Below are 25552 nucleotides of genomic sequence, written 5' to 3'. Positions count from 1 at the left end.
CAGTTCCTGGCATGTTCAGTTCACAGCCAGAGATTGTGAGAATCACACCCGTTTTTGGAGCTGCTAGAAGCAAAGTCTTCTGACCTTAGTGGCTCCAGAAACAAGCATCACAAGATAATTACAATGCCAGGTACTTAGACCACTGTACTCCTGCATGTCCTTAACCTTTGGAGAAAATAAATCACCATTGTTTCATCTCAGCATGTGCATGTTTAACTCTGGAGTGCTCTGGTCATGTCTGCCTCGCCTATAGGAAAAACGAAGGTAAGATTCTCACGCCATCCCACAACTACGCACCTTTAATCACCTTTAAGTGGGGACAGAACAGTACTAACACTGCCATTGAAAGCACATCTGATGGTCACAAACACTTTCTGAAAGCCGGTGATTCCACAAATGAACTCTTGATGTCTGTTTATTGAAAACCGTTCTGGGTGGCTACCAGATAAAACTGCTTGAGAGAGAATTAAAGGGGGTTGTTAAGCTATCAACACAGGGGGTACTTTGAGGAATCTAAGGTCTATCGCATATTTTGGTTTGTTTCACACGCCTTTCTTTACTCCTCATTTTCATATGTGTTTCTGTGTTGTTTTGCTGCCTTCAGTCTGAATCTACAATGTGCACATTCCTGTTGCATAGAGTTTTCCACAAACCGTGCCAACTGTCATGGCAGCATTGGTCTCTTTTCAGATTGCAGATTCTGACACTCCTCTCGATGGTTTATCTGCTGTCTGGGATCAACACAGGCAGACTCGGGCATCAACCTGCTGTGTGCTGATTCATAGGCAGGCTAGCAAGCGTTAATCTCTGCTAATCTGTTTGCGCCTTTAATCATATGTTGTGGGGAAACCTATCATATCTGTTCCCCTTCTATTTATGCTGATGGAATCCTTCTACCCATGCCAGCTATAGTTTATTCTATGTTGGTCTGTGAGCTGTGGTTTCCCAGACTCTCTGGTGAAAATTGTGCTTATTGCTTGGTGCGGTTGTGGAGTTTACCCCTGTTGTTTTGTACTTCCTTCCTGCTCTTGTTTTAACTCCTGAATCTCTTATTGTGTTTACTTGTGTGGGTGTGTGCGCTGTGTGACAGAGCTTTGGTTTTCCTTGTCTATCTTTATCTGTGGGTTTCTACAATACACACTCCGGTCTGTCCCTCCGTGGAGGAGGGGGTATTAAATCAGGACTGGTCAGTACCAGGGCAAGTAAGGAGACTCAGGCATCTCCACCATTAAAAGTATCCCTGAGATTAGGGATAGCATAGGGTCACGTAGCTTGAGGGACAGCTTAGGAACCCTGATTCCCCGCTATCCCAAAGATATTGCAACAAGTCCAATAAGAACAAGGAGAGTCATTGCATGGACATGAGTGTCCAGTCTTTTGCCTGATAGTTTGGATATAACAAACACATTATTGTGTCAGAAAAAGTCAGACAAAAAGCTATTACAGATAATTTGGTCATTTTAAAAGTGCTGTCGTACCTTACATGTTCCTGATGATAATTTCCCTATTGTCCCATGGTGCCCATCAGTCTCTATTATTAGAACTGAAGCAGTGATGTAACATCACATTATACACTGCAGCAGTCACACGTCACTCAGCTCGGGGGATTTGGAGAGGACCTTTAACTTCCCTTACCTATGTCATTTTTGTAACCCAGTAAAAAACATTATTTCTGCCACTGTAATCCTGAATCTGGTGTGGCGTTTATTTTGTTCTTTCGCCTCTCAGTTCCTGAGATTTAGCCATCTCTTCCATCTATATAAATCTTGCCTTTTTATCCAAGTAGGTGTGGTCAATAGATATATTTTAAAGGTTTCTTAAGACTCACACCCAGTTGGCCGACATTCTAGATTTAGAGAAGAGGGAGCTGTATCTCATTAAAGGAGAGGCGGAGAAACAAATAATAATGGTCCCCAAATACAGAAGGAGAAGGCGTTTACACCAGGTAAAAAAATGACAGGTCCTCTTTACAAAAGGTAAGTTCTTACCTGTGTTTTTAAACTATTATTAGTTATCACAATATTATTTTTTATGAAAGCTAGAGAACCCCTGTAAGATGCCATTGATAATGTAACAATGAAGGGCAGGGGCCAAATGTACATGTGAGATCCTTCTAAAGTCATATTCATGCTCTGTGGACAGAAGAGAGCAATGCTGTGGATGCTACACCCTCAACTGGCCACACGGTGGCAGTGCACTGTGTCTGCTGGATGACTGCCACTTGGAATAATACTGCAGTGATCAGGCCAGGAGCTGCTGATACTGCAGGTGCAGATGGGAGAATCCCCCCATGAGTGAGGACCCCAGAGGATGAGGTGGGCTGTAATATGTGCAGGCTGGGACTGAACACGACATAGGTGAGTGTCTGATGTGCCCCAGGGAAAGGATAAATAACTAATACCTAATGGGATCGCTTCACTGCCCAAGGTCAAGATGGAATTTGTTTTTTAATTGTTGTGCCCTTAAAAATAGCAAAGTAATCGTTTTACGTTGTAACCTAGGAAAGCGACAGAGCACAGCTTATAGCCAAAAATAAGCATCACTCATCCAAAAGTACACTACACTAGCTGTGCAAACCCATTTAAAGGGACACGTAAAGTATACAGGCTATGAAGTATACAGCCATTAGCTGTGAGATGACGTAAGTCTGTTGCTTTAACAGATGTTTGGAAATATTACATCCAAACTATGGAGAAATGTCAGAGATAATACCGGCAGACTTTATTTTTGTCACTTTTCTTAGTAACCCTTCAAGTGTATACAGTCAATCATTCCCTGCCTGACGGAGCACAATAGATTTTATATATATATATATATATATATATATATATATAATAAATAATATATATATATATAATTAGATATATTATTTATTTTATATATATATATATATATATATATATATATATATATATATATATATATATATGCTCCACGCGGCGAAAATGGGAAGCTGGGTGCAGATAGGAGGAAGGAGTCACTAATGACACATATCAAGGTTTTCATGTTTTTAAATGGACTGATAACTATAAAAACTATTATAAGACAGGCCTGCATTATGGTTAACCCCTTCATGACGGGGCAATTTTTAGTTTTTTAGTTTTTGCGCTTTCTTTTATTCTTTCTCTTCTTCTAAAAGCCTTTTTTTTTTCTTTTTTCTATTTTTTTACATCAAAATAGACGCATGAGATCTTGTTTTTCGCAGGACGAGTTGTAGTTTTGATAGAAAGCATTAATTTTACCGTATCATGTATTGAATAATAGGAAAATAAAAAAAACACTGCGGTGAAACAGTGAAAAAGGTCTGACACTGTTGTTTCGGTTTTGTTTTTTCTGTGTTCATTGTGTGGTAAAAATGACCTGGAAATCTTATTGTACAGATCAGATTATTTTTTTTTAAGTGGTGAAAAAAATACAGAAGTTTGTATAAAAAATAAATAAATAAATTGGCTGGTGTTACCATTTTAGGGACCCGTAACAATTTTACTTTTGCATTAATGGAGATGTGTGAAGACTTGTTATTTGTGTAAGAGCTTAATTTTTAAATTATATAATATTTGGGCCCATAATTTTATTGGACTGACATTTTTAAGGTAGTGGTGGTGGTATAATATTGTCAATGTCAGCCGCCTGTGGAGGGAGTTCAGCTCCTGGGCACCTTCTCATGCGGTCATCCCAGCATGGATGTACAGTTTTGCTTATTTGTGTTAAGTGGTGAAATATTAAATTTTTCAATCAGAATCATTTTAAAAAAATTGATCTTATGCCTTAATCGGTTGTCAAATGCTGCTTATGGTGCCCCACGGTGTTCATGTTCAGCACCAACAACTACAATAGTACCTCAATTCCACCACTCAGATCTTCTCTAGCGGTAAAGTGATTTCTGCTATTGTGCTGATTAACAATTGGCGCTCAAAGTGCCGCCTAGAGGAATCAACAACACAAAGGGGTGCTATAAGAAGAGTATAACAGCAGAGTTAGTGAGTAGAGTTGGGCGGACTCGCAGATAACCAGGACCAGCAGGTCCTTGTTAAATTTAAAAATAAATCTGGATCTAGTTTGGAATCCAGTACCCATATAAGTCTAGGGGACCAGAATCCGGAGATTAAAAATGTTGGAAGAAGGGATAGAGGGGTAGGAGCGCGCACGGTGTACTCTCCGAAGATTCGTCATAGCGTCAAGCTGCTTCAAGGTCACGCATTCCCTTCCGGAGCCAACAATTAACCCTTATTGAATAGTCACTGTATTCCTCGCCCACCGGCGCATGTAATTGGTTGCAGTCACATGCGCCTCCACCCTGTCAGCGTGTCAGCTGACTGCAACCAGTCACAGGCACCAAGACGGCCGGTGGGCAGGGAAAGCAGTGAAAATGTCTGCAGGTCAGTATCATGGTATAAAAATAAATGCATAAATAAAATAATTGGCGTAGGGTCCCCCATATTCTGATACCAGCACAGACAAAGTCCACGGCTACAGGCTACAGCTCCCAGCTGTCGGGCTTTATCTTGGCTGTGTATCAAAATAAGGCCAGAGTCACACTTGTGAGGCACTCCCACGAGTCTCACATTGCATCAGCCGGCATGGCCTGACGATCTCCGGACACAAGCGATCAGCTGCATAGAATTGCATTAGATGTGACAAGCCCGGTGCCTTACCTGGCTCTTCCCACTGCGCTGGTGCGGTGGCAATCGGGGTAATAAGGGGTTAATAACAGCCCACAGCTGCTACTAAACCCTAGATTAGTCATGCCACAGGCACCTATGAGACAAGGCACCTATGAGACACCCACATCATTATTCTGTAAGTGAAAGTAAATAAACACAAACACCGAAAAAAACCTTTATTTGAAATAAAATACAAAAAAGCCCCCTCTTTCACTACTTTATTAACCCCAAAACACCCCTGCAGGTCCGATGTAATCCACATGAGGTTCCACGGCGATTTGGCTCTGCTACATCTGAACCTCACAGTGAGCTCCATACAGCATGACTGCTGGCTGTGAGCTCCAGAGAATGAATGAGACACGATGAGCGATGACTGATTGCAGAGCAGATGCTGTCACACAGGTTGGGGGCGTGTCTGACTGCAACCAATCAAAGAGGCCAGGCTGGCCGGTGGGCGGGGAAAGCTGTGCATATGAAATGAACTATAATGAGCGTGACGCCCTGGCAAAACCAGGTAGTCACAAATAGGCCCCTGCATAACACCTTCCCTCACTAGGAAACATACAGCCAACCTAGAAACCCTAGTCACCCCCCCTTAGGGAAATTTAGACCCACCAGTGGGCCTGACCAGACGGTTGGTACATGCCCACCCAGGGGTCTAGACAGCCCGGGGCGGGAAAACAGTCAGTTGAGTGTTGAAGTTCAGTTTGGAGAGGAGTGTGGGCTGGAGCTAAGTGTAGCTCCAGCAGGAAAGTTCAAGTTGAACGGTACCAGGGTAGGAGCCCTGGTGCCACTGGCTAGGAGGCAGACGGTGGTCTCCGTCAGCAGGAGACGGAAAGATGGCTCAGCAGAACCGAGGTGGACCTGGACAGGGTTGTAGCCCGCCGGTACCGACACGGGGAACCGACTCGGAAACCGTAGCACAAAGGGGGGTACTCGGACCCTGAAGCCAGAACCGGAAACAAGCGGACTGGTTAATTCACCGATTGAGGCCAGGACTAGAGGTTCTGTCCCACCCAAAGTCCCTCATAGAAGACAACAGCCCACCGATAGGGATAAGAGGTCACCGCCAGGGCCCATAGATTCCATGGGCCAGCGTCTGCGGGCATGGCTCCTTAGGCCACATCCAGCCGGGAGCGGACTCCTGAGTTTCACGCTAGGAAGTCCACCTTACACAAAACAGTGCAGAGAAAAGGATAGAGACCACCAGCCAGGTGGGGGACTCGAATGCAACCGGCCGCGGTACCGGCCACCATCACCTTGGTTTACCAGAGACTTGTGTGGATTATTAACTGTGAGTACACCAACACTCCCTGCGGTCGCTATCCCCTGCACCAGAGCCACTGGGTCCTGGGGCCACCATCCCTACCCACAGAGGGGTTAACAACTAGCTGCCGCAACATCTCCCCCGGGTGCCCCATCACAGCAGCGGTGGTGTCCCACTTCACCACACACCGTGGGTGGCGTCACGAACTTACTATGGCCTTGCCCGTACATTTACGTCCCCCCATTTATTCGGCGTGTCCGCGAGACCCCCGAGTCCGGAGACCCTCGAGCCACCACCCAAGAAGGCTCGAACCTGAGCAGCGCCGGCTGCTGGCATGGAGGAGGCACATGATCGGCCCAGAAAGGCTGTGGGAGCAGTGTACAGCCGCGCCGGAGCCTCAGCAAGTATGAAGCGCTTGCTTCATTCTTATTTTCTTTAATTTTCCTTTATTTTTTTTAATTTTTGGAGAGCCGGATCTGGATCAAACACCCAGAATCCCGGGCCCGGGTCCGGCACCCAGGCAACTTTGAAACCGCGCAGATCTGGACTTTTACACCCCGGGTCTGCCCATCCCATTGTGAGATGAAAGAGCCCCTGCACTGCCCCGGTGACTGATAGCAAGCAGCTACAGGAAGGATATAAGCTACAGAAAAAAAAGAAAGTTGTGTAACGTGTGTGTTGCATTTTTGTTTTACTTATATGGCATTTCACAGTCTTTTTATTTGGATTAGTTTTCTTTTGGATAACTTAGCTTAATAATTTTTAAACTTTGGTAGTCAGCAAAGTCTGGTATCCTAAGCCCACGTACATGTAACATAAAAGCATAGGAGTTCTGCAGACCAATTGGCAGCAAACTGTGACAAAATGCAGGGACACAATGGACGCCATCCGGCCGATTCACTACTACCAGTACGGCTCACACCCACTCCACGCACACTAACAATTTGTTTGTCTGTGGTCTACCTCTCCTGACCTCTAAATATCTTTTTATATCCTTGACCGGCAGCCTGATCACTCATTAACCATTTATAAGTGAGATTGAAGAACAGAACAGCCTCTGCCAGGGCTTCTAAGAACAAACTGCTAATCATCAGTCATATGAATTGGCCACACACTGACTGAGGAAAGCCGGGCCTATTACTCTGTATTTACCTCCCTGATGTATAGGTCTACACCTTTCACCTGTTTCCTCCACTATACAAGACAGTCCAGTGGGCCTCATAGTCCATCAAATGTACTATACAGGCAGAACGGAGCTTAGGCAGAGCCATGGGCGTAGTGACCCATGACTCTCCTTTGCAGGGCAACCAAGGGGTTAAATTTTAATACAAGGAAAGAGCGGGCTTTTTGTGGGGTCATTAGTTCAAGGGGTGGATATATATAGGGCCAGGGGAGGTAAAAGGGGTGGGAGTGTTATACAGTATATATATATATATATATATATATATATATATATATATATATATATATATATATACACAGTAATATGAAAAACGTTTGGGCACCCCTATTAATGCTATTAATGTTAACCTTTTTTCTTTATAACAATTTGGGTTTTTGCAACAGCTATTTCAGTTTCATATATCTAATAACTGATGGACTGAGAGTAATATTTCTGGATTGAAATGAGGTTTATTGTACTAACAGAAAGTGTGCAATCTGCATTTAAACAAAATTTGACCGGTGCAAAAGTATGGGCACCCTTATCAATTTCTTGATTTGAACACTCCTAACTACTTTTTACTGACTTACTAACACACTAAATTGGTTTTGTAACCTCACTTGAGCTTTGAACTTCATAGGCAGGTGTATCCAATCATGAGAAAAGGTATTTAAGGTGGCCACTTGCAAGTTGTTCTCCTATTTGAATCTCCTATGAAGAGTGGCATCATGGGCTCCTCAAAACCACTCTCAAATGATCTGAAAACAAAGATTATTTAACATAGTTGTTCAGGGGAAGGATACAAAAAGTTGTCTCAGAGATTTAAACTGTCAGTTTCTACTGTGAGGAACATAGTAAGGAAATGGAAGAACACAGGTACAGTTCTTGTTAAGCCCAGAAGTGGCAGGCCAAGAAAAATATCAGAAAGGCAGAGAAGAAGAATGGTGAGAACAGTCAAGGACAATCCACAAACCACCTCCAAAGACCTGCAGCATCATCTTGCTTCAGATGGTGTCACTGTGCATTGGTCAACAATACAGCGCACTTTGCACAAGGAGAAGCTGTATGGGAGAGTGATGCGAAAGAAGCCGTTTCTGCGAGCACGCCACAAACAGAGTCGCCTGAGGTATGCAAAAGCACATTTGTACAAGCCAGTTACATTTTGGAAGAAGGTCCAGTGGACTGATGAAACAAAGATTGAGTTGTTTGGTCATACAAAAAGGCGTTATGCATGGAGGCAAAAAAACACGGCATTCCAAGAAAAGCACTTGCTACCCACAGTAAAATTTGGTGGTGGTTCCATCATGCTTTGGGGCTGTGTGGCCAATGCCGGCACTGGGAATCTTGTTAAAGTTCAGGGTCGCATGGATTCAACTCAGTATCAGCAGATTTTTGGCTATAATGTGCAAGAATCAGTGATGAAGTTGAAGTTAGGCATGGGATGGATATTTCAGCAAGACAATGATCCAAAGCACCACTCCAAATCTACTCAGGCATTCATGCAGAGGAACAATTACAATGTTCTGGAATGGCCATCTCAGTCCCCAGACCTGAATATCATAGAACATCTGTGGGATGATTTGAAGCGTGCTGTCCATGCTCGGCGACCATCAAACTTAACTGAACTGGAATTGTTTTGTAAACAGGAATGGTCAAAAATACCTTCATCCAGGATCCAGGAACTCATTAAAAGCTACAAGAAGCGACTAGAGGCTGTTATTTTTGCAAAAGGAGGATCTACAAAATATTAATGTCACTTTTATGTTGAGGTGCCCATACTTTTGCAGCGGTCAAATTTTGTTTAAATGCGGATTGCACATTTTCTGTTAGTACAATAAATCTCATTTCAATCCAGAAATATTTCTCAGTCCATCAGTTATTATAGTTATATATGAAACTGAAATAGCTGTTGCAAAAACCCAAATTGTTATAAAGAAAAAAGGTTAACATTAATAGGGGTGCCCAAACTTTTTCATATGACTGTATATATATATATATATGTCCAGGGAGAGGGGGGGCACAATTTCGGCGCGAGGTACCTATAGTGAAAGGCAGTGGCATAACTAGAGTTTGATGGGCCCTGGTGCAAAGTTCAGACCTGGGCCCCCCTCCACGTACACCGACACTTAGGGTACGGGATAATGACACTGACACTCGGGGTACAGGATAATGATGCTGACACTTGGCTCTTACCCACAGCACCCAGATTTCCCATGATATGAAATCCCTCTATCAGCACCCAGCTTTCCTGTTCTGATATCCATCTTGTCCTCGGCACACTGCTTCCCCATGCTCTGCTATACATCTTTCCCTCAGCACCCAGCTTCCCCATGCTCTGCTATACATCTTTCCCTCAGCACCCAGCTTTCCCATATCAGAGCATGGGAAAGCTGGGTGCTGAGAAATGATGTATAGCAGAGCATGGGAAAGCTGGGTGCTGAGAGAAGATGTATAGCAGAGCATGGGAAAGCTGGGTGCTGAGGGAAAAGAGCCTTTTTCCCTCAGCACAAAACGTTCCCATCCCCTGCTTGTATCTTTGTCCCCCCTTGTATATAGTTCTCCAAATACAATAATAGCACCCACATAGCCTTCCAAATAGTATAAAGGGTCCTACATAACTCTTCATATATTAGAATACACTTCCATAGTCCTCCATGTATTAAAATGCATTTCCCATAGTTCTCCATGCATTATAATTCACCCCATAGTACTCAATATATAATACTGCACCACATAGTCCTCCATATATTATAATGAACCCCCATAATCCTCCATGTATAAAGTAGCCCTTCAATTATTATCATAAATTTCTCATAGTTCTCTATGTATTATAATTCACCCCATAGTTCTCCATATATTATTCTGCACCACATAGTCCCCAATGTTTTATAATGCACCCCCATAGTCCATGTGTAAGGTAGCCTCCATAGTCCTCTATATATTATAATGTAGCCCCCATAGTCCTATATGTATTATAACGCAACCCCATAAAACTTCATATTGCATTATGCAGCCCCATACTCCTCCATGCATAATGCACCCGTATATTCCATGTATAAGGTGTCCTTCATTTTGTATTATGCAGCCCCCCAGACCTCCATATATAATAATGCAGCCAGCCTCTCCAGGCCTCCATGTATAATAATGCAGGCAGCCTCCTCAGGCCTCCATGTATAATGTAGCAGCCAGCCTCTCCAGGCCTCCATGTATAACAATGCACCCAGCCTCCTCAGGCCTCCATGTATAATGCAGTATCTCCAGGCCTCCATGTATAATGCAGTATCTCCAGGCCTCCATGTATAATGCAGTATCTCCAGGCCTCCATGTATAATGCAGCCTCTCCAGGCCTCCCTGTATAATGCAGCCTCTCCAGGCCTCCATGTATAATGCAGCCTCTCCAGGCCTCCATGTATAATAATGCAGCCTCCCCAGACCTCCATGTATAATAATGCAGCCTCCCCAGACCTCCATGTATAATAATGCAGCCTGCCTCCCCAGACCTCCATGTATAATGCAGCCTCTTCAGGCCTCCATGTATAATAATGCAGCTTCCCCAGACCATGTATAAAGCAGCCTCTCCAAGCCTCCATGTATAATAATGTAGCCTCCCCAGACCTCCATATATATAGCATCCTCCCCAGACCTCCATGTATAAAGCAGCCTCTCCAGGCCTCTATGTATAAAGAAGCCTCTCCAGGCCTGCATGTATAAAGCAGCCTCTCCAGGCCTCCATGTATAATAATGCAGCCTCTCCAGACCTCCATGTATAAAGCAACCTCCTCAGACCTCCATGTATAAAGCAGCCTCTCCAGGCCTCCATATATAATGCAGCCTCCTCAGACCTCCATGTATAAAGCAGCCTCTCCAGGCCTCCATGTATAATAATGCAGATTCCCCAGACCTCCATATATAATGCAGCCTCCTCAGACCTCCATGTATAAAACAGCCTCTCCAGGCTTCCATGTATAATAATGCAGCTTCCCCAGAACTGCCTTCCCAAGCCTCTGGCCACCGTTTACTCACTTATGTTAAGAAAAGGAAAAAAAAAAAACAACAAGTACTTTTCCCTTCTCTCTTCCTTCCACCGCTGTTGTCCTCCCCGCTGCTCGTTCTCCCGGTGCTGCGGTCGGCGTCCTCCCGTCCTGCACTCTGTGCACTCAGCACAGCAGTCGCTCGGGAGTGATGTCACCGCACAGGGGGAGAATGGTGATGCATAGTGCGGCACCGGCCGCGCTATGCTTCATCATTACTGTGCGCGGTGATGGGGGAGACGCCGCAGCCGCTGACACCAGGTAGGGGGTCCCGGTGCCGCCGCTGACACCAGGCAGGGGGGCCCGGTGTCGGCGGCGGTAGCGGGTCAAATAGCGGCCGCGTGGTCTGTGACAGATCAGCGCAGCTCCTCTCACACTGACAGGAGCTGGCTGCTGATCTGCCTGGCGGCCGCCGGGCCCCTAACCCCCGGGCCCGGTCGCGATCGCGACCGCTGCGACCGCGGTAGTTACGCCACTGGTGAAAGGTCCCAGTGTCACCTCACCTGATCTCCCCCTGACCTGATGTCGACGGTTGCAGAGATCCTGGAGCAGCTTTGTGCGCGGAAGGAGCGGCGGTCAGGACAGCGATCTGGGAGATCCTTGGAGGTCCGGAAGCGGCGCCTGATGCTGACCCCCCTCAGCTTCGGAGTGTGTGCTGGGACAGGGAACTGGAGTGGTTCTCACCCAATGCGGCTCCTGGTCCTCAGCGGCGCCGTAGGAGCCCCTCTGGGGACCTTCCTCGCAGGAAGACTCTGTGACGCCTTGGCAAAACCAGGTAGTCACAGATGACTGTACCCCACCACGGGTACAGGAATCGCCTCCTCCTTGGGAATTAACACCACATCCCACACACAGGAACACCAGCCACAAAGCCTAGTCGCCACCCCTATGACAGTCGGGACACACCAGTGGGCGGGACCAGGCGGATGGGAATGCCCACCTAGGGGTCTTGAGGTGACAAGGGGAGGGGACCAGTTAGTCGTGGTGGTAGTCTGAGTGAGACTGAGTCTGAGTCAAGTATAGACAGAGGAGAACGTCAGACAGAGTCAAAACAGTGAGGAGTCTGACAGAGGAGCTGAAGTGCAGTGTGTTCAGGGTTGGAGCCCTTGGACCACGGGAGAACCGACTAGGTGGCAGACGGCAGTGTAGGGCCACAGGTGATGGAGATACGGTCGCGGTAGACCTGAAGTGGCCCAGGGCAGGGTTGTAGCCCGCCGGTAACGACAACGGGAATCCAGTCCGGAGGCCGTGCACAGGCGGGGTACCTGGACCCTAGCACGAGGCAAGCTTCAGGCCCCTTGTTAATTGACCAGCGGGACAAGGTGCCAGGCCTTGTTTCCGAAGAGAGAAGCCCAGAGAGAGCAAACCAGCAGCCCAACGCGGGGGATAGAGTGTCCGCCAGGAACCCATTAAAATCCCACGGGTTAGAGTTTGCGGGCAACTTCTCCCTCTGCGTACAAAGCTACAGGGGAGCGGATTTCTCCCGTTCCAAGTGGGTTTATTCAACACACAGCAAGACACAAGTGCAGGTGGAAGGGTCCCTACCTTGCTAACCCGTGTGCGGGACCAGCACACCTCTCCAACGGCTACCGTCATCCAGCCTTGGTTTACAGTACAATGGGGAGATAAGGCATGCACACCAGTGACTATGTAAGGGGAATACATGAAATAGCAGAAACTGCTGTGTGAATACTGACTTGAAAAATCCAATAGCTATATGCAAGAGTGAAAATGTGAAAAATGGAATCTGCATTACTGCCATGAACATATGAATCAAGAGAAATTTAGCTACTGTATTGATCAATGCAATAGAGCCCCAACACTACGCCAAAGTATTTCTCTATGTTGCGGTCCCTAGCTTGTGTGTGTCCTCTCATGCAGTTAAAAAACTTACCGTGTATAGGAAGCTGAGACCCAGGCTATTTATGCGTATGATATGGATTGGCAATAGGTGTGGTTGGGGAGGGTTCACAAACGAAAAAATACTAACAAATAGGAATAACGTTTGGAACACCATTCTAAGTCTGAACTGGGTGCAAAAACCCCAAAAAAAACATCACTATGGGGAGATAAGGCATGCACACCAGTGACTATGTAAGGGGAATACATGAAATAGCAGAAACTGCTGTGTGAATACTGACTTGAAAAATCCAATAGCTATATGCAAGAGTGAAAATGTGAAAAATGGAATCTGCATTACTGCCATGAACATATGAATCAAGAGAAATTTAGCTACTGAATTGATCAATGCAATAGAGCCCCAACACTACGCCAAAGTATTTCTCTACGTTGGGGTCCCTAGCTTGTGTGTGTCCTCTCATGCAGTTAAAAAACTTACCGTGTATGGGAAGCTGAGACCCAGGCTATTTATGCGTATGATATGGATTGGCAATAGGTGTGGTTGGGGAGGGTTCACAAACGAAAAAATACTAACAAATAGGAATAACGTTTTGAACACCATTCTAAGTCTGAACTGGGTGCAAAAACCCCCAAAAAACACATCACTATGGGGAGATAAGGCATGCACACCAGTGACTATGTAAGGGGAATACATGAAATAGCAGAAACTGCTGTGTGAATACTGACTTGAAAAATCCAATAGCTATGGTTGAAAGTCTTGGCACCTGCCCGTTATAGTCAGCCCTTTCATGGGGGGAGGGGGGCGGGTGTGCCGGCCAACATGCTGTTGACGGAGGGGGAACCCAGGCAGGGAGTGTTGGAGCAAAGGCAGGGGTGTGCTGGCCGTTTAATGACGGCCAGAGCAAGTTTGGAAGCTCCTGCAAGTTTAAGCATCTGTGTTCCGGTTGTGGAGGTGTAAGACCTGGTAACATTTACATATATAGGTTAGAAGACTGTTTGTGGACTTTCCCTTGTGTTATGCTGCCACCTGCTGTCAAAACAAAGAACAGCGGGCACAAGGCCCCTGCTGGTCCGATTTACTTGGTACAGTCCTGAACAGGATGTGAAGAGAGACAGGAGGAGGAGCTACTTTGGTTTTGTAGCTGTTTATGCAGAGAGCAGTGTGTTCGGCTGTGCTGAAGAAGAGAAGGCCGCAGTCTGCTCTGCTGAACGAGGTCCAAGTACCTGAGAGTGTTGCGTGGCGTGTCCCCAAGACACAGATCCAAGAAAGGCTGGATGTGGAGCGAGGTGCCAGATAGCACGGGCAAGTTACAGATCCGGGACAAAGACTGAACTTTACAGGTGTCTGCCGGCGGAACACGGGCCCAAACGGTGACGAGGTACCCCACGCTAAAACCTGCAGTTAAGTGTGCACACTACTTTTAGTTAGGGACAGATAGGAAAAGAAAAATGGTTGTATCTTCAGCTCACCTGCCGCCCGGACTGCTCAGCCTTGCGGGTGCCTGGGATCCTTCGGTCTATCCCAACCGGTAACCAGCACGTAAAGAAAAGGAGGACGATCCGGCACAACTTCTCCTTGTATTAAAACATCCAAGACTTTATTAAGACATGGTTAAAAACATCGTGGAGACCAAAAACCCACTTAGATGGTAAAAGTAAAGGTCATGATGGCTTAACGCGTTTCGGACTATTATTAAAAACAAAAAAGTCCTTAATCATAAGTCCTTAATGGACTTATGATTAAGGACTTTTTTTGTTTTTAATAATAGTCCGAAACGCGTTAAGCCATCATGACCTTTACTTTTACCATCTAAGTGGGTTTTTGGTCTCCACGATGTTTTTAACCATGTCTTAATAAAGTCTTGGATGTTTTAATACAAGGAGAAGTTGTGCCGGATCGTCCTCCTTTTCTTTACGTACAGATAGGAAAAGACTCTGCACTGTGTTATACGAGTAAGGTAACAAGGTGTTACGTCACCGCCGGAGTCTGCTCCAGCGACTTCTGCTCCTATCACCATGCGATGCCGTGTTCCTGCCGTGGATGGTGCTGGTGATGGGAGAGGAGTCGATGCCAGCAGCACCGGTGGGCGCAGGCTCCGATCATCCACTGGGCTGGGTTATCTTGGGATCTGCAGTACCGCTGGTACCGCTACCCAGATACAGGTCTTCCCTTCTGAGGGTGGAAGGTCAGTGATGAAGTCCATGGAGAGATGTGTCCAAGGACTTACTGGGGTAGGTAGGGACTGGGTATGGTTATCCACACAGAATATCAAACTCAAGGTCCCTTCTGCTAAGCTGGGTCCGAGATTTATTGGACCTTACGAGATAATCAAGGTCATTAATCCCACAGCTTTCCGTCTGCAACTCCCCCCGTCCTTTAAGATATCGAATGTGTTCCATAAGTCCCTCCTCAAGTTATATCGTGTCCCCATTCACCCAGTCAGTGACCCCCCTCCTCCTGTTTTGGTTGAAGGTAACTTGGAGTATGAGGTACAGAGAATACTTGATTCCCGTATTGTCAGAGGGGCGGTACAGTATTTGGTTCATTGGAAGGGTTACGGCCCTGAGGAGAGGTCATGGGTCCCTGCAAGCGATATTCATGCTAAGGGTGTGGTCTGGCGGTTTCACCTCCAATTTCCTGGGAAGCCGGGTTTTGAGGGTCCGGAGGCCCCTCATGGAGGGGGGGTACTGTTACGTCACCGCCGGAATCTGCTCCAGCGACTTCTGCTCCTATCGCCAGGCGATGCCGTGTTCCTGCCGTGGATGGTGATGGGAGAGGAGTCGATGCCAGCAGCACCGGTGGGCGCAGGCTCCGATCATCCACTGGGCTGGGTTATCTTGGGATCTGCAGTACCGCTGGCTGACTGTAGGTGGTGGGTGTCTCCCAGCTGAAGTACCATCATTCAGCTACAGCTAATGGGAAGACACCACACCCTTCTTATTCCCCCTCCTGTCTGCTGACCTCTGCCAGAGATAGTTCTGATTCTGGCTCATGTGCTGTTTGTTTTGTGATTCCTGTGCGCTGACTTGCTTGTTGTTGACTACCCTTCTGCCTGCTGTTTTGTACCTCGCTGCCCGACCCGGATCTGACCACTGGTACGTTTCCTGTTTATGCCTTTGCCTGCCGATTCTGTCCCTGTTCTGCTGTTCCTGGTTTGACCCTGCCTGACGACTACTCTCATCGGACTGCAGCCTTCCACGGGTAGAGATGTCCAGGGCCCTGTGTAATTCCAAATCCCTGTATAGGGGTTAAAGGGTTTCAGGGTTCTGGGGGTCCTGCTTGGTGAGGGGCTTCCCTCTAGTCTGTCCATTACATCCTACCTGAGTCTGTTGATCCAGGCAGGTGTTACACAAGGACCCTGCATTTCTTTGCTTAATAAGGATTTTGTGTTTTGCTTTGGAGGACAATCTGAGGCTTTGCAGCCTTGACAAGCTATTCAAAGTAGTTGTATGTATATTACATTATATCTACTGCTGTGCACCTTCCCGCTTTTCTCCCCTTCCTTTCCCGCACTTTTCCTCCACCTGTGTTGTGCAATATGTTATTAAATTTGCATTGATTAACCCCCGTGGTTCCGTGCAGTCCTTGCGTATCCCGTTACCTGCAGGTTATTACAGAGGTTCCTCCCACAGAGCGGCTCGTTACTTTAATAAGGGAAAGCCTAAGTCAGGGGGAGATCCTAGAAAATGGGGGGAGTCCAGTGAAGCTTCGCGAGATGGCCCCTTATCTAAATAGATACCCTCAGCGGGATGAGGCAATGTGATTGGTGGACGGTTTTCGTGTTGGTTTTAGAATTCCCTCCCCTCCTCATGTTGTTCCGTTTCAGTTAACGAATCTGTTGTCAGCGCATTAAGATCCGGAGGTGGTGACTAAAAAGCTCCTTGGTGAGGCTTCTTATAGTCGGATGGCGGATCTGTTTGCATCTCCCCGCCATCCCGGATTTGGTTGTATCACCACTAGGGGTTGTCCCAAAGAAGGAGCTGAACAAATTTCGGCTCATTCAGCATTTGTCGTTCCCCAAGGTTTTGTCTGTGAACAATGGCATTGACCTGGAACTCTGTTCTGTGGTGTATACCTCGTTTGACGCAGCCGTTAGCTGGGTTCGGAGATGTGGGAGAGGAGCATTGTTAGCGAAAATGGATATCGAATCGGCATTCTGTTTGTTGCCTGTGCACCTAGAGAGTATGCATCTGTTGGGTTGTTTTATTATTGTTTTTTTATTTTGTCGATCGTTGTTTGCCAATTGGGTGTTCCATCTCATGCGCTTATTTTGAAGCGTTTAGTTCTTTCTTGATTGATTGCTCTCAGTGAGAGAAACAAAATTGAAATTTTGTAGTTGTGATACCTTTTAATGGCTAACTAAATTAAAATAAGATGATGTTATAAAGCAAGCTTTCGAGACATCTCATCAGGCATGGTATAACAAAATATCTGAAGAATCACAAATATATACACAAACAGAGCAGAGGGATGGCATAATAAAAGGACATTTAAATAAACAAACACTGAGCTTAGAAAGTGAATCCTTAATTAGCTTTGATTAGTGGTGTGAAAGTTTTATTGTCCCAATATCCATGTAGGATCAGAGGTCTGGTGCCCTCAGTCTCTGGAGCAGACTCCTAAGATTTTGTAGTGAGTTTAACATAAACCACATGAAGGTTGTCATATTAAAAGGCAACTTCAGATCACAGAGCCATCAAAGGGTCTGGGAATACAAATTCATTCCAATGTTTATAAATAGATTGTCCAGAGACAATAATTAGCGCTTAACCAAATACCCAATGCCTGCAGCTAGGTTAGGCAAATGTCCCCCTTTGTTTGCCTAGAGTCACAAAAAGTATTTTTTATAAGAGATTTACTAAGAGAAGAAATCTCAAAACCAGCGCTGATAATGGGTTAATTTATTGTTTTATTAAAGGTTATCCTTGTTTCAAACAAACATACCAACCAACATAACATATAACAAATAACAAATAGCCACAGTAGGTCACAGCAGCTGTTTGACAGAATAAATGATCGTAATGCTCCGGCCGGTGGCAATATGCGATCATATGCTTGTAGCAAAAAGGGCCAATAGACCATTCAAAGTGCACAGTTCAGTAGCACTACATAAACAATGAGGCCAAGAGAATTGGTGACAGGCTGAGGAGGAAAAGATAGGTATAAGGGCTTATAAGAGTTTATAATATAAGCCAAATCTTCCACCGTTCTGGGTACCTGTAAATATATTTTTAGCAGCGATATAGGAGTGCACCGGCTCAAAGTGGTTCCAAAAGGTTGTTACCTGAGTCCAGTCCTAGGCACCAAGCTCCCGTAGGATTATTCCTGCACGGTGCTTCTAGATGCCTGGAATCAATTCAGCGCAAGGCTTCCCCGTCTGTGCTCCCAGTGTAGGAGGAACAAAGCCGACATGCGCTGTATAATGCCGGCTTCCAGGAAGGAATAATTTCAAACAGACGTGTAGCTTCTCCAACTTCTCCAGTGGCAGCCCGGGCGTATACCGCATGCACGGCTGGTTAAATCCACAGGAGGGAGGAAGCCGCCAGAGAGATCTTTACCACATAGGGTAAGCTGAGCAAGGTCCAAATCCGACGCGCGTTTCGGGGGCGTTACCGGTCCCCTTGAGGGGATCCTTGAGGAAGGGGATCGGTGCGGCACAATACGGCACTAATGTAAGTCTATGCAAAAAAAACCCGCAACCGGCGGCAAAAAACATGGTTGCGGTTTTTCTGCAGAGCGCCGTATTGTGCCGCAGAGCAAAAACCGGATGTGTGAAAGTAGCCTTAACTAGTTCTTTATTAGAATGGGCAGTGTGTGATGTGGCTCAGCTCTCATCGGTGATTCACTATCTCGTTGATTTTTTCTTCATTGGGCCTGCCGAGTCAGCAGTTTGTCAGACGTTGTTGAGGACCATGGAATGGTTGTCAGGTCGGTTCGGGGTTCCCTTGGCTCAGGACAAGACGGAAGGCCCGTGTACTTGTCTGAATTTTTTGGGTATCACTATTGATACTGAGATGATGGAGTGTAGGCTGCCAGTGGAGAAAATCTCAGCTTTGCACGCGGAGGTGAGTGCAGCTGGTCGCCTTAAAAAAATACAGTTGAGAGACCTTCAGTGTTTGTTGGGCTAGCTGAATTTTGCTTGTCATATCATACCCATGGGCCGGATTTTTTCACAAAGGTTGGCGGCGGCGAAGGCCTGGGCGCGTTCCCCCAGGCATTACATAAGACTGACCTGGGACCTTAGGGAGGATTTGGAAGTTTGAGGAGGTTTTTTGGAGAAGTACATGGCCGGTCGCTAATGATTGCTGAAGTCGTGGATGATTTTGATTGTGAGCTCTTTACAGACGCTGCAGGTGGTACGGGCTTCGGAGCTTAATTCTGAGGTAGATGGTGCATGGGAAAGTGGACGAAGTCATGGCATGAAGCAGGGTATATGCGGAATCTGACGTTGTTGGAGCTTTTTCCAATTGTGGTAGCGGTGTCTGTTTGGGGAGAGCACTTTACCAACAGGAAAATCCGTTTTCACTGTGATAACATGTCAGTGGACATGGCAATTAACAACTTGTCTGGTGCATCTCCTCCGGTTGTCCGCCTTCTGCGGTACTTTGTGATGCGGTGCCTTTGCCTTAATGCATGGGTTGTGGATGTGCATCTACCAGGGGTTAAGAATTCTATTGCTGATTCCCTTTCTCACTTGCAGTGGGATCGTTTTTGGAGCCAGGCGCCGGAAGCGGAGTCTGTTGGCAGCAACTGGCCGTCGAAGCTCTTGGATTTGGTGTTCGAGATGCAAGCTCATTAATCAGAGCGTCATTAGCCCCTGGTACGTAGGCTGCGTATGAAGCGGCCTGAAGGGAATGGATGGATTGGAGGCCTGAGTTTGCGGCAGGGGAGTCTGAAGAGGATTCTGTAGATGCTTTGCTTTGTTGGTTGGTTGTGTAGGGTGGCTTCGGATCAGTGGTCATTTTCTAGGGTTAATCGTTTCATGGCGGGGGTTGCGTTTTGCTGTAAGTTTCGAGATGTCGCTGATATAACAAAGATTTTTTTTGGTTCAGCAAGCTTTGAGGGTCTTGAGGAAGGGGCTCCACAGACTGGATAGTCGGAGGCCGGTGTCATTACAGTTGCTAGAGGAGCTGGGAACTCAGCTGGAGCAAGTGTGCGTCTCATATTTTGAAATGGTTCTGTTTTGGTTGGCATTTTTACGGGCGTTCTTTGGAGCTATAAGGATAGGCGAATTGGTGTCTCTAACGTCGTCCAGGGAGGGGGCTATTTTGGGACAGGACGCAGTTGATCTTGGGGATTCTGTTGAATTTTGGATCCGTCAGTCTAAGATGGATCAATTTGGTTGCAAGAGAAGGGTCATTTTATGGGCTTTGAGGGGGTCCTTGATGTGCCCGGTATCTTGTTTTTTAATTATTTATTTTATTTACTGTACGATATATACCGTATCGTAATTTACATACATAATATCTCTATGTGTTCTCCTAGGAGAACTCCTCCCCCCCCCTTTCCCCCTTTATTTCCATCTATATTGACTATGTCCAACGATCCAATTATTGACATATTGAGGCTAAATTATTATATTTAGCTCTCCTTGGTCAGACCTAATAGTGTCCCAATAGTATGATAATTAATGGACCCGGTGACTCTGCACAATCATGGAAGATATGAGTGTGTAACTCCTTTTTAGTGGTATACTGCTGATGTCCTAGCACATACATTCTGACCAATTAAACCATATATCGGTTTGGCGCGTACCCGGCGGTTCTATCGCTATCCACCATTAAACGTTGGCATCCACCTATGTAAACATGATATTAGCTTAATTGCGCATGCGCGAATATACCGTGCGCAAAGTAACAACTAGGAACCTAGCTTGCTGGTTCCGGGGTTCTCATTCAGAGGTGCACATCTCCCGATCATGTGACCGGAAGTGACGAGAACGGCTGCAAAGCACGTTGGGAAGATGACGCAAGTATGCGTAACGTCATTTCCGGTTTATCATAGGCTGGCGCCAAAAATGGCTTTAGATAGCCCAGTATGTTTGGTGAGGTTAGCGACCGCTGGACGCCGTACCTGGTATCTCCCACACAGACCTCCCTAAGGTAGGACCCTTACAAACTTTCCGGTGAGCAATATCAGACTCAGGTGGCTTCATTAGTATTGTATTTTTTGCACTGTAGATACTGGTTGCTGTGGATCCCTATGGTTACCCCTTGCCCCACTGTGGGATAGCAACCAGGTATGTGGTTTGTGCACTACATTTGTTGATAGGACAAGTGAAAAGAATGAGTTTCATACTATGTATGACTACAAATATATTTGTTTTGGTATATATAGGACTTGGAGTGTATGTACCCCCTCCTTCACTATTGGAGGCTGTTTATCCGGGTATATTGCCAAGAATACGTGACTGATTGTTCAAAACGCACTCAGTCCTGTGGATGAACCTGAGGTATTTCCCTATGGTGGTCTGATAATTATAATCAAGCTGCTATGAATTGTCTTTGGGGCTGAATATTGTTTCTTTTTCACTTTTTCTGCCAATAGGTCCCCATGGTGGGAGTTATGTGACACTTTGGGAGGCTATGTTTATAGATTCATATGAACATCTTGCATGGTCCAGTGTGGGCATTCACAACCAGTCTAGGTAATACCACATAAAGATGGAGTATGTAATTATGCATTTAATTCTGGCCGCATTATCTGTCCTCTACTAACATAACTGTGGAGCAATTTGTTGTCTGTTCCTTTATTGACAGTATTTACTAAACCCTAGATATGGGGCTGTTATCTGAAGATGAATTTACTTCTACCCATATAGGTGAAAGAGTTATCCTGACACATTTTATGATAAATCAGCCATACAGACAGCACGGTTGTCCCCCTATAAATTCCTTGAAGTGGCAATCAGCGATTATTGGTTAGTATCGGTGTTTTGATGTACACCTACATTTGCTATCTAATTGGATCTTTGGACTTATAATTAATGTGGGTTTTGTCTTATTATATTTGTCACAGATCTGTCCAAAGACGGAAAATTCTCTCAAGAATTTGTTGAAAAGCCCCTGATGAGCCCCTGATATTGACAAGGGCGAAACGCGTCGGACATTTCTTGAATTGAGTTGTATAAGAAATGTTACTTACTCTCTATTGGGCATTTCTTGAATTCTCATTAAGTGTGACTTATCTGTCTACCTCTAACTGAGCACATTGACCTATGTAAAAGTTTGACTCATCTATACCCTTAGTTGAGCACATAGACATATGGTACATCTGACGACTTTCCTATGCCCCGTATCCCTACTCGTCTGAGTGGTGATACAGACAAATTAGCCACTGCGGACTGAGCACCTCTTCCTCACTGTGGTGTTACTACTGTAGGGGTTGTTTCCATCTGAGAGGGATCACGGTTACCATTAGGGAGGGCAAAACCCAGGGATAGCCGTCGTGTGAACGGGGGCGTCTTTACTCTAGGACGCCGACCCCCGTAGTGAGGAAGGAACAGTGGTAGGGATAGATAATCCTTCCTCTATCCTCATCTTGCTTTTAAATGTTTGTTATGTACGTGAAATTGATATTAATAAAATTATAAGATTTTATATAAAAGTAGTAAAGAAATTGGTTTTGGCAAAATATCTACTTTAGTATCCAAAATAGGTTTAGTATTTATGGAAATCTGTGATGGCTGGATTTTTGTCTGGGCCTATCAGTGATCAATCGTGGCTAGATGATGTTAAAGAGGCCTTTTCAGAGATCTCTACTGATGAGTCTGTGAACAAAGCTACATCACTTAAAACTAAATTTGAACAATTATATCAAGCATACAAAGAGAACATCAAGTCCTGGTGGGAGGTACAGTCCTTGGACAATTACATCCAACAGAAAGTGGTCCCTAGAGGACTCAGGATCCAACTGGTCCCAGCGAATAGGTGCAAGTCCCCTGAGCTCCTCAAAAAGTGGGAAGAGGAGTCCATTGCTTCCTCACTGCGGTTTTTGACCCTACTAAGGGATGAGGAGAAACTTACATTAGAACGTACATCCCTTAAATTACAAGAACTTATTAATGAGACACTAAAATCTAAAACAGAGAGTGAATTTAAGACTAGGGAATTATCCTTGAAGTCATCAGTGGAGAAATATCGTACCACATTAAAAGAGAGGAAACATAAGAGGTTTGTAAGAGATCTGGTAGATTTCAGAGACAGACAAGCATATAGTTTCCTGAACAAAACATCACCACCAGGGGACATATCGTCCACTGATGGTGAAACATCAGACACAGACTCAAGGATAAATTATCCCGGTGATTACAAATATCAACAGAGGAGGCGATGGAGAGGCCAAGGAAACTGGAGACGAGGCAGGGGGCAGAGTTACCAGAACACAAGATACCAGAACGATGGAAATTTATCAAGGTCATATGCACCATCAGTACCCTCACCCTCTTCATCCTCCTCTGGACCCCTCTCTTTTTTAGAACAAGGCAGAGTCAACCACTACAATCTCAGAAGTGGGGGAGATTTGAGACCAAAGTGACCACATCAAGTTTAAATAGGGATATCGAGATGCAAATAATTAATTTGTCCAAATACAAACTGTCACCCATTGAAGACAAAGTACTCAGAGCTGGATTAACCTTCGTACCAACTACACGCTTTGATGCCTTCAATTGGGTAAAAGATGTCCATTTATTTATAAGAAAGTTAAAATGGAGGAAACACTTTGCGTTGGAAAACAAAAAGAGGAGCCAACAGTTGGGGGTATCGGTAGACATGCTAGAGGACATTGACATCCTTATGGAACTTGAGAATGAAGGCACACATAAAGTAGGAGAAGGTCCCTTCTCCACCCTGAAAAAGAAAAGCAAAAAGGCACCTCCCTTGGGGGACTATATCAATCTCGATCTGTTTTGTAATATTGTCACAGATGAGATAAAAATGATTCACCCTAAAAAGAACTCAACAGTCTCTAATGTTACGCCAGAAGAGAGGGAAGCCATTTGTAGTTTGGAGAGAAATAGTAGCATAATAATAAAACCTTCTGACAAAGGAGGGAACATTGTGATCTTGGACCAAGATACTTATGTACTTATGTGTGCCCAATTGTTAAAGGACCAAAAATCATACGAACGACTAACTGGAGACCCCACCCCCCAGTACCATTTGCAGCTAAAACAAATACTTGATGAGGCAAAGCAACAAAAACTCATTTCATCCCATGAATATGACTTCCTACTTCCACGTTACCCTAAGTTAGCAACTTTTTATGCTATTCCCAAAATACACAAAGGTACTAACCCCATTAAAGGCAGGCCTATAGTATCTGGAATAGATTCTTTAACTCAGAACAGTAGTACCTATGTAGACCAGATACTCAGATCTTTCGTTACCACCTTACCGTCCTACATACGTGATACCCTGGACTTACTGGCAAAGATAGAAAACATCACCCTAGAGGAAAATATGATACTCACTTCCATAGATGTGGAGTCCCTTTACACAAGTATTCCTCATGATAAAGGGATGGAGGCAGTCAACTATTTTTTGAGTATGCGTGGGAATCAAATGGAGGCCCATAATAGGTTCATCGGAGAGCTTTTGTACTTTATCCTTACCAGAAACGCGTTTCTGTTCAATTCCAAGTTCTACCATCAGCTCAGGGGCACAGCAATGGGGAACCCATGTGCCCCCACATATGCCAACTTGCTCCTGGGCTGGTGGGAGAACACCGTCGTTTTTAAGGACGATGGGGATAACCACTGCTCCCAGATTTATTTCTGGGGTAGGTATATTGATGATATACTGGTTATCTGGGATGGAACAGCTCAATCCTTCAAGGAATTTGTAGAAGGACTTAACATTAATCAAATTGGATTAAAATTCACTTATGAGATCGGAATTGATAGGATCGCGTTTCTTGACATTTTCATCAAAAAGGATGTGGACGGTACACTGCAGACAACCTTATATAGGAAACCAAGTGCCACCAACAACTTTCTCCAATGGGACAGTCATCACCCGGTTAGTTTAAAAAGGGGTATCCCCAAGGGTCAATTCCTACGTATACGTAGGAATTGCTCTGACGATCAAGAGTTTGGGAGACAGGCTGATCAACTGACAAAAAGATTCCTTGATAGGGGATATCCCAAAAAGGTCGTTCACAGGGCCTTCAATGCTGCAGTGGCGAGAGATAGACATGAATTACTAAACTGTAAGACTAGGGAAGCAGACAAAGGGACAACGAGGTTAGTGGGCACTTATGACGACCAAAATAGTCAAGTAATGAAAATTCTCAGGAAGTACTGGGGTATTCTTAAACAGGATCCAGACATAAAAGACAGTATCCTCCCTTATCCATCGGTGACTTTCCGCAGAGGCCGTAACTTGAGGGATCATGTGGTGAGAAGCCATTATGTGGCCCCCGGGACATCCGGGAGTGCATGGCTTAGGACGCGTGAGAATGGCACATTTCGGTGTGGAGCTTGCAAGTTTTGCAAATACATTTCTCCATCAAACACATTTCAGAGTGTCACAACAGGAAGAACGTACCAAAATAGAAATTTCGCCA

At 45.4% G+C, this 25552-nt stretch overlaps 1 protein-coding gene across 2 annotated transcripts in view; it reads left to right on the top strand.

The window, feature by feature from the left end:
- The first annotated feature begins 2211 nt into the window (after positions 1–2211).
- Positions 2212–25552, top strand: part of TMEM25 (transmembrane protein 25) — a 218853-nt gene continuing 195512 nt past the window's right edge. For both annotated transcript variants that reach the window (XM_075327469.1, XM_075327468.1), the window contains exon 1: positions 2212–2357. The gene's annotated coding sequence lies outside the window, so the exon portion shown is untranslated. The remainder of the gene's footprint in view (positions 2358–25552) is intronic.

This window comes from Anomaloglossus baeobatrachus, chromosome 11, assembly GCF_048569485.1.
Source record: "Anomaloglossus baeobatrachus isolate aAnoBae1 chromosome 11, aAnoBae1.hap1, whole genome shotgun sequence".
In the NCBI taxonomy this organism is placed as follows: Eukaryota; Metazoa; Chordata; class Amphibia; order Anura; family Aromobatidae; genus Anomaloglossus; species Anomaloglossus baeobatrachus.
This window is presented reverse-complemented; position numbering and strand designations above follow the sequence as displayed.